The sequence below is a fragment of the Haemaphysalis longicornis genome, unplaced genomic scaffold, assembly GCF_048455015.1.
Source record: "Haemaphysalis longicornis isolate Haplotype H1 unplaced genomic scaffold, Haemaphysalis longicornis Haplotype H1 scaffold_6, whole genome shotgun sequence".
Taxonomy (NCBI): Eukaryota; Metazoa; Arthropoda; class Arachnida; order Ixodida; family Ixodidae; genus Haemaphysalis; species Haemaphysalis longicornis.
Genome location: NW_027526407.1, coordinates 153217142 through 153226022, shown reverse-complemented (window position 1 = coordinate 153226022; position 8881 = coordinate 153217142). Strand labels below are relative to the sequence as shown.

Genomic DNA, 8881 nt, shown 5'->3' with positions numbered 1-8881 from the left:
TTGACAGTGTAAAGTCACACACAATAAATCTTCCATTCACACATGCAGTAACACTTTCAATCACAGAGCCAATACTCTTTCGAATAAAAAGAAGACATCCTGCCGAATTTCCAACAGCGTGGCTGACACAAACGTTATACTGATTTTCGAACCGTCGCGCGATGCTCTCTGTCTGGTCTTCGCGGTCAATTTTAGTCTCTTGAACAGCAAAGACATCGATGTCCTTGTCCGTGGCTAATCGATATAACTGGTTTTGCCTCTTTTTCATCGCCAGCCCTCTCACATTAAGCGTAGCAAATCGCAACGGCTTAGCTACTTCTACTGGCATAATTGATTAGCGAAACCAGGAAGGCAAGCACTGCGCTTGCCTTTCTAATTACTGCATGTGAGTCAATGACACTGAACCAGATCACTTTCCGTCGCGTGAAAGCGACGACGACCGTTGTTTGTTCACATTTCTCTTCTTCCCGACGACGACTTTCCACTTCTGCTCTAGGAGTCGCAGCCGTTGCTCATCTGTCATATCCGTAGTTTGCTCCCTTCGTCGCTTTGACGAGCCTTCTTGGTGTTCCATATTTTCCGCGTTGCTGTCTTGGGTTGCGTTTGCCGTTGGTTCTTGCTGCGTCTCGCTGGACGCGTTATCACGTCTGGATGTGGCGTCCGCCGGTAGCTCCTTTGCGTCTGTTTCTGCCACTTCTCTTACGACAGACTGCGTTGTAGCTTTCACGTCGGCGTCCTCCTTGACCTCGTTCGAAAAAGCTGAGGCAGCGTTCTCTGCTTCTTCTTCGTCCATCACCAAGTCGGTGTGTTCGTCGTCGGCGCCGCGTCTTGCTGCGCCCGCGTACGAACGCGTACATTCAGCTTGCTCATGTCCGAAACCGTGGCACTCGCCGCATTTCGGGACCCGGCATTCCCTGCGAATGTGTCCCGCGGTGTTACAGCGTAGGCACATGGGCGCTCTTCCAGGCACGACCACAAGAGCCGTACCTTTGCCCAGGCGTAGCTGGTGTGGGAGGCAGTCCAAGGTCACGCCCTCTCGAAGAACCAAACGTACAAACCGAGTCGTCGAGTCGGCGTTTTCAAAGTCTTCTACTCTCCAGCGTTCACTGGTCACGTCCTTCACTTCACCGTACGCGCCGAATAAACGTCGGATAGTGTCATTCGTCACATCAAATGACAACCAATGAAGTTTCATGCGAATTTCCTGTCTGTTGGGGTCAACCACCAGACACACCCGCTTTTTCACGTCTAGGTGCCCTGCGTCCACAATCTTCTTCTTCGCGACGTCCGTGCGAAACTTCACAAGCCACACGTGTGACATTTGGAACGCGCCAATGCCACTCACCTCCTGAATGACTCCTAAGTCGTTGAGCGGCTGCCGAAAATCTTCAATTCTGTACGGTCATCCCTTGGTGTCACAATTCAGAACAACTGTGCGGTTCATTTCTTCTCCTGAAGGTATTTGCGGCAGAATAATCCTGTAGTCCTTGGGAACGGCATAAAACGAGTTACCACGGTCTGCCTTGGCCGCTGACGCAGCTCGCTCGGAGCCCACCATTCTGCGTCCGCTCCTATCGGCAACCGGAAGCAGAATGAAACCACTCGGCCACACGGCGAGCGCGGCTGACCTTGGAAATATCTGACCTTGGAAATATAAGGTACATAATGTATAACCAGTTTACACTTTTATTTAGTTTTAGCATTCCAAGCAGCTTAGGTGACTATTCGTTGTGTTGCGCTCGTGCAGTAAGCATCCCCCAAGTTTCCACCATATCTCACTCTAGTAATTGCATTTCTTAGACGGAAAAGCGTTCGCAGATGCGTAGTCGTGCTGCTGGCCGCTGTGCTTGTTCGCCCAGCGCAAAAAAGTGCTTCCCGCACCCTAGTTTTACGCTGTGCGGTAAAAATATCAGTTGATTTTATTTCCTTAGTACCTATATTGACTTCGCTTACTCTTCTCCCGCCTTCAAGAGCCTTATATTTTCCTACTGGCGTACCAGTCAGCGAAGCGTCGCATGTGCGCTTGTGTGAAGCGACCTTCACTTGGAGCTAGATACAGTGTACAAACTAACCAAGTAAATAAAGGCACATTCTTCCATTCACAAACGTGTCCTGGCTTCGTTTCAACTGAGCGAACGAATTGCGACGACCCGTCGGCGGCCGTCGGACGAAACGCTGGGCCGACTGACTCTGTCTTGAAGGCCGGGGAGCCGTGCAGGAGCTCGGCTCCTCCCGACGTCACACGAAAACGAAACAGAAAGTGGGCGAGCGTAAAGAGAGGAGGACAGCATTTTCGAATTAATTTTTCTACTAAATAAAATCGCGTAAACGCTCCCAGAGTGGTCGAAACATGGCCTGGGGACTCCGGACTACAATTTGCGCTAGTAATCCCGCAATGTTTCCATATCACTTCAGTGTCCCTTTAATGTAGGTTAGTTACTTGCAACACGCCAATTCCTCTCGATCAAGTGATCCATTTCTACTTGCAGTGTCGTGCCCCCTTGACATCCTTTATTGCTGGCATGGGTCTTTGTGTCAATCATTGTGTTCTTTCGCCTTGAATTCCCATTTTGTTTGCCTTCTGCTCATGCTCGCGGGAGACATTGAATCAAACCCTGGCCCTTCCCCTACACTTGAAAGTATTGCTGAAGCCATCGCACGTGTTGAAAAGTCGCAAGACGCAGTGCTCTCTGAATTGGCCCTTATCCAAGCAACACAATCAAACATGGAAGGCTTGGTCGATCACCTCTCCTCCCGTGTTGACGCTCTTGAGCAAATTAACGCAGCCCGTGCCGCTGATCCCACTACCGAGAATGGTAATACTCTATCTAACCTTTCATCCAACATTAAAACGCTAGCCGAAAAATGCGATGACTTAGAGTATCGCCTCCGCCAGTGCAACCTGCTATTTTTTGAAATACCCGACGTCATTAACGAAACATGGGCCGAATCAGACGCACGTATAATATCGTTTTGCACCGAAAAACTTGAAGTCCCAATTAGCTCCACAGATATTGAAAGAGCACACAGACTAGGCCGCTTTCAAGCCAATAAAAACCGCCCGAATATAGCCACCATGTCCAGATTTAAGGATCAGGCTAGAATACTTTCCGCTGGCCCGAAACTGAAGGACTCGTTATTCTCGGTACGCGAGGATTATTCAGCGCGTGTAAGATTGGCAAGGAAAAAGCTTTTCTTATGCGCAGGAAAGAAAATTAGTGTCCTTCAAAATCCGTTTCGATGAGCTTATCGTTGATAAAAAGCCTTTCGTTTATGATGCCGAATCGGACAGAGTTATAGAGTTGAAGGCATAGCATTCACTGTGTGCTTCCAAGGTTCTGTCCTCCCCTCCTTTCGAGTCCATTCCAACTAGAATCGCTCCTCCAGTTTATCAAACTACGTCAATCCTGCTTACGAATATCCGTAGCTATATGCCCAAAAAGGAAGCGGTGCTAACTCTCCTTGAGGACACCAGCACTAACATCGCAATCTTAACTGAGTCATGGCTAACCCCTGATATTCACGATAAGGAATTACGTCACAACAACACCCATTTCACGTCTTACATACTGGATAGGAACAGACGCAGAGGGGGGGGGGGTGGTATTTTACTTTTTGTGAAAGACAGCCTACCCTCCCAAACTGTCACAATCAGTACGAAGTTTGAAATTCTTTGCATTGAAATAATCCTTCCCTCGTGCAAAAATATTCTTCTAGCCTCTTACTGCGCACCCGACTGCGACCACTCTTTCGTGTTGTTTTTGATCTGACATCCCGCTTTCCTCACGCTATCTTCTTGCTTTGCGGGGACTTCAATTATCCTGATATCGACTGGGACAACTTGTGTGCTACTTCACGACAGTCTAAAGATTTCCTCGAACTGTCTCTCCTTTTTAATTTATCGCAATCAGTCACATTGCCAACTCGTAGCACAAACACTCTTGATCTTGTTCTTGTCTCCAACCCAGATCTAATTCAGTCAGTGTCATGCATTCCCGGTCTGAGTGACCATAATGTTGTATTGTTTTCACTGTCCATTGCCTTACCTTCGCGAAGACCTTCGAAAACATTAATACGCGACTTTAACAATGCCGACTCCTCGACGATTAACTCTGAACTTAATACATTTTTGGTCTCCTTCACCCTGTCTACCTCTACCCGAACAGTTGACCAAAACTGGTTATTGTTCAAGCGGAAATTATTAACCCTTATCGATAACAACGTCCCCCTTATTCGTGTTCCAGGCGATGCTCAGCGACCTTGGTATTCTAATCTCCTGAGGAAACTTTCGCAAAAGAAAAAAACGCCTTTTTCGTGCTGCTAAAAACTTCCCGTCAATATCCAAATGGAACAGATATTTCGCATGCCTTCGTGAATACACTCACTTGCTGAAGCGCTCCAAAAAGAACTTTTTTCATGATGACTTGCTTAACATTGCCCGAACTAATCCAAAGAAATTTTGGAAACTTCTCAACCCAAAAAATAACTCGCACAGTATATCCTTAACCAACTCCGATGGTTCTCACGTTCCTCTCCCGCTGCGGGCGTACGTTATGAATACTTACTTCACTTCAGTTTTCACTTCTGAACCACTTCATAGTATTCCAGTCATGCCAAGAGCTAATTTTTCACAAATGCTGCCCATTCACATTACCTTTAAGGCATCAGCAATCTGATAAAGAAATTAAACATATCCAGCTCACCCGGACCTGACAATATTCCTGCCAAAGCATATAGGCTAGATAGGCCTATAATAGCATATCTAGCACATTTTTGCAGATAATGTTTAAACAGTCCATTTCCGAAGGTTCAATTCCACACGATTGGAAACTTGGAAAGGTTGTACCGGTTTTTAAGTCTGGCAAGCGATCTGACCCATCTAACTATCGCCCCATTTCACTAACGTGCATCGCTTGCAAACTTCTGGAACATATAATATATTCACATGTTGCTCGTCACCTCGATGATCACTTTTTCTTTTTTCATAAGCAGCATGGTTTTCGTTCAGGGTTCTCATGCGAAACACAACTTTTCGAATTTACGACTGATCTTCATCTAAACCTTGATTCATCATTTCAGACTGATGTAATTTTCGTTGACTTTTCAAAGGCCTTCGATTTCGTCCCTCACCAACGACTTATCAACAAACTTTCTTCCCTTTCCCTCGATCCCCGGACCTTATCCTAGATTAAGTGTTTCCTAACCCGCCGGTCGCAATTCACTGTTATTGGTGGTGCCCATTCCGATACTACTCCAGTAATCACTGGCGTCCCTCAGGGCTCGGCTCTCGGTCCACTTCTCTTTTTAATCTCCGTAAATGATCTTCCTTCCAGCATTTCATCAACGCTTCGTCTTTTTGCTGACGATTGCGTCATCTACCGTCGTATATCAACTCCCGAAGATCAAATAATACTACAGCAAGACTTACACATTATTGATAACTGGTGCGCTCAGTGGATGATGAGGCCGAATATTTCCAAATGCAAGTTCATGCCTGTCTCACAAAAACACACTAACGTCATCCATCCGTATTCATTAAACTCAGTAGTGTTATCGCAAGTGGATTCTTACCGATACCTGGGCGTTGTAATTACAAGCAGACTAACCTGGACCGTGCATACTACCAAACTAGCTTCCGATGCCTCAAAAACTATTGGCTATCTTAGAAGATCGTTGTCATTATCACCTGCTAGCCTTCGTAAATTGCCCTTTGAAACTTTTGTTCGTACTAAAATGGAATACGCATCTGCGATTTGGAGCCCTCATCAGGTATACCTAATTAACATTCTTTATTCCACCAAAAATCGTGCCGCCAGATTCATCTCCACAAATTACGACAAACGAGCAAGCATCAGTCTAATAAAATCATCCCTCGGTCTCTCTGTTTTGTCAGCTCGACGAAATTTCACGTCTCTGTCTTTTTCACAAACTATACTGCAGCTTTCCTCATCTACACGGCTCACTTTTACTTCCGCCTGTCCGAACATCTCGTCGCTTATTTAATTCCATGAGTATTCAACGTCTGTTTGGTTCTATTAACGCTTTTACAAATCATTTCCTCCTACGGCTATTGAAGAGTGGAATGGATTGACGGATGCTATTGTCAGTGAACAAGTTGCTTTTAAATTTAGAGATTTATTACTAGCCACCGTTGACGCTTAATCGCTGTTCTTCTTTTTTCGTTGTTTGTTTCCTGCAACCTGTATATTTTGGACTGCGAATTGACTGTTAATAATTCGTTTTACATGCTCTGTGTTCTTTTTGTTATTTGTTCCTACCTGTATGTATTGGCAATTCAAAACAAGTTGCTTTTAAATTTAGAGATTTATTACTAGCCACCGTTGACGCTTAATCGCTGTTCTTCTTTTTTCGTTGTTTGTTTCCTGCAACCTGTATATTTTGGACTGCGAATTGACTGTTAATAATTCGTTTTACATGCTCTGTGTTCTTTTTGTTATTTGTTCCTACCTGTATGTATTGGCAATTCAAAACAAGTTGCTTTTAAATTTAGAGATTTATTACTAGCCACCGTTGACGCTTAATCGCTGTTCTTCTTTTTTCGTTGTTTGTTTCCTGCAACCTGTATATTTTGGACTGCGAATTGACTGTTAATAATTCGTTTTACATGCTCTGTGTTCTTTTTGTTATTTGTTCCTACCTGTATGTATTGGCAATTCAAAAACTGTATCCATGAACTCCATTTTTATTACCATTTGTACTTTGATTGTCCCCTCCCCCCTTATGTATTGCCCCAAGAGAGGCCTTTAAGGGTAAAATAAATTATGATGATGATGATGATGAGTGTTGTCGAACTCTGCGGAATACTTCACGCATCGAGGTAGTGTGTTTTGCTTTTTGGGAGACTAATATTTCTAATATCATTAATACTAAGACTGGTGTATATTACTTCATTACAAAATGGTTTCAAATACATGGTTTTCTATGGACATTCTAAGGGGAATTTTATAACGAGGCTTTTATAACGTTATAACGAGGCTTTAGTGTATATATACAGTGCAATTGGAAGACCAAAACGCCTGTCAATACCCACTCCCAGCCAAATCACACAAGTTTTGATAACTGAATTTCACTGTGCACATCATAGCAAGACAACGTAATTGCATAGCACTAAATGCTGACCCATTGTAACCAACCTGAAAAAACATCCGGGGACATCTGATGAGAGGTCCACCTAGAGTCCTTGACCATCAAAGTAGGGCATGCCAGATGATCTCAACTGCACGGTGTAGCATTCAGTAGCCTGCAAGACGGAAGTTATAAGCAAGCGACAAGCAAGTAGCATTAGCCTTGGCCCTTCTATGTCCTAATGCGAAATTACGCATCCATAATCGGCCAAATAAGCGCCGTTAGCGTAACAGTGTATAGCGGTGCCTACCTCTCAATTTTCACGGCTGCCGCGAGGTCGCAAATTGTGTAGAATAATAACTTAATATTATGGAACAGCTGTTGGCCATTATCGTCACCTCGTGAAAAGTTACTTTCTGATAAATCCTGGTAATATTGTGGAGCAAAAAGGTTTCTTGCAATTTCAGACCTAAAATACATTAAAGCCGAACTGCACTGAAATTTAACCTCGACCAAACTTATTTTTAATGCGTAGTAAGCACACACAAATCAGCTGGCACACAAGTGGTAGCCCCATGAAACGCCTCGTTAATCAGTCAGAAGCGTTTAAAAAAGCTTAGCCGCAGACCACGCTGCACCTGCCGGCGGATCGCGTGAACAGCCATGACGCACCTGAGACGTTCCAGACGATGAGGGCTTTTTCCTCTGGCCAGCCACGCAGCTGGAGAACCGTTCGAGCCCTGCTGCGCACTCTTCACCCATTGGCTTCCCCGTGCATGCGTAGAGCTTGCGCGCAGACTTTCTCCTGAGCTGGTGACCATCCGGTCGCTCGCTGGACGGCTGCAACGTCACTACAATGGCCGCGCTCTCCTCGGTTTCGGTTTCAAAATCGCCGATTTTTGCTGGCCGCTTGCGGCGTCCACGCGCATATTTCAGCTGTTATATTTTGCATGTTGCGTTCTTTTCAAGGAGACTATACGAAAATAGGGTTTTGAAGAGGTCGTAATTTTGAGTGCAGTTGGGCTTTAACGTTTAGACTATACTGACTGCCAAAGTTGATTCAGCAACCTGGAACACTCTCTACAATAGACCTGCGCTTAGTATGACATATATTTGCTTACTTCAAATGCTTTTTTTTTGTTAGTTTCGGCTATATTGCCATAGCAGCAAAACCGTAATCATGTTTTTCTCTTCACGCCGCAGGTGGTCGCCCTAGTTCACGGATTACTTTACATTGGCCATTTATACGACATCACCAGTTGACGTCACCAGTTGACGAATGGAGGTGTTATTTGTTTTTCATGTTTTTTTCTGAAGTTTTACTTTTTCGAATGCAATAAATTTCTTCTTTTTCTTTGACCACGCATTGCATTCAAATTTCTAAGAGCGCTCCTTCAATGCACTCAGAAAGCATCTACTGAGGACGTTTTATATGGGTGTTTAATGCCATAAACATGGGTACGTTGGCCAACGGAATGTATCTGGCACACAGAACTTGTACCCAATTATGGTAGGTGCGTAAAAAAGATGCGAGCCTGCGACAATTCCTACTTGAATAAAAGCCCAGTCTTTCTGTGCGCTTGAAATTCCAGCACTCAGGTACCGACCCTAAATTCTAGAGATTCACTATGATGCGCCGGTTTAAAGCACCGGCACTACACAGACAATGAGGCGTGCCGAAATGGAGGGCTCCGGATTATTTTGACCCTCTTGAGCCAAAATCTCGAACCCACGAGCGTTTTAACTTTTCGCCGCCATTATACAAGCGGCTGCCATGGCCGGGATTCAAATCCGC

The 8881-nt window shown here is 44.9% G+C and overlaps 1 pseudogene; it reads right to left on the bottom strand.

Annotated features, from left to right (window-relative positions):
* Positions 1-409: 409 nt before the first annotated feature.
* LOC144143309 (uncharacterized) lies at positions 410-1561 on the bottom strand (annotated as a pseudogene).
* Between the last annotated feature and the right edge of the window lie 7320 nt (positions 1562-8881).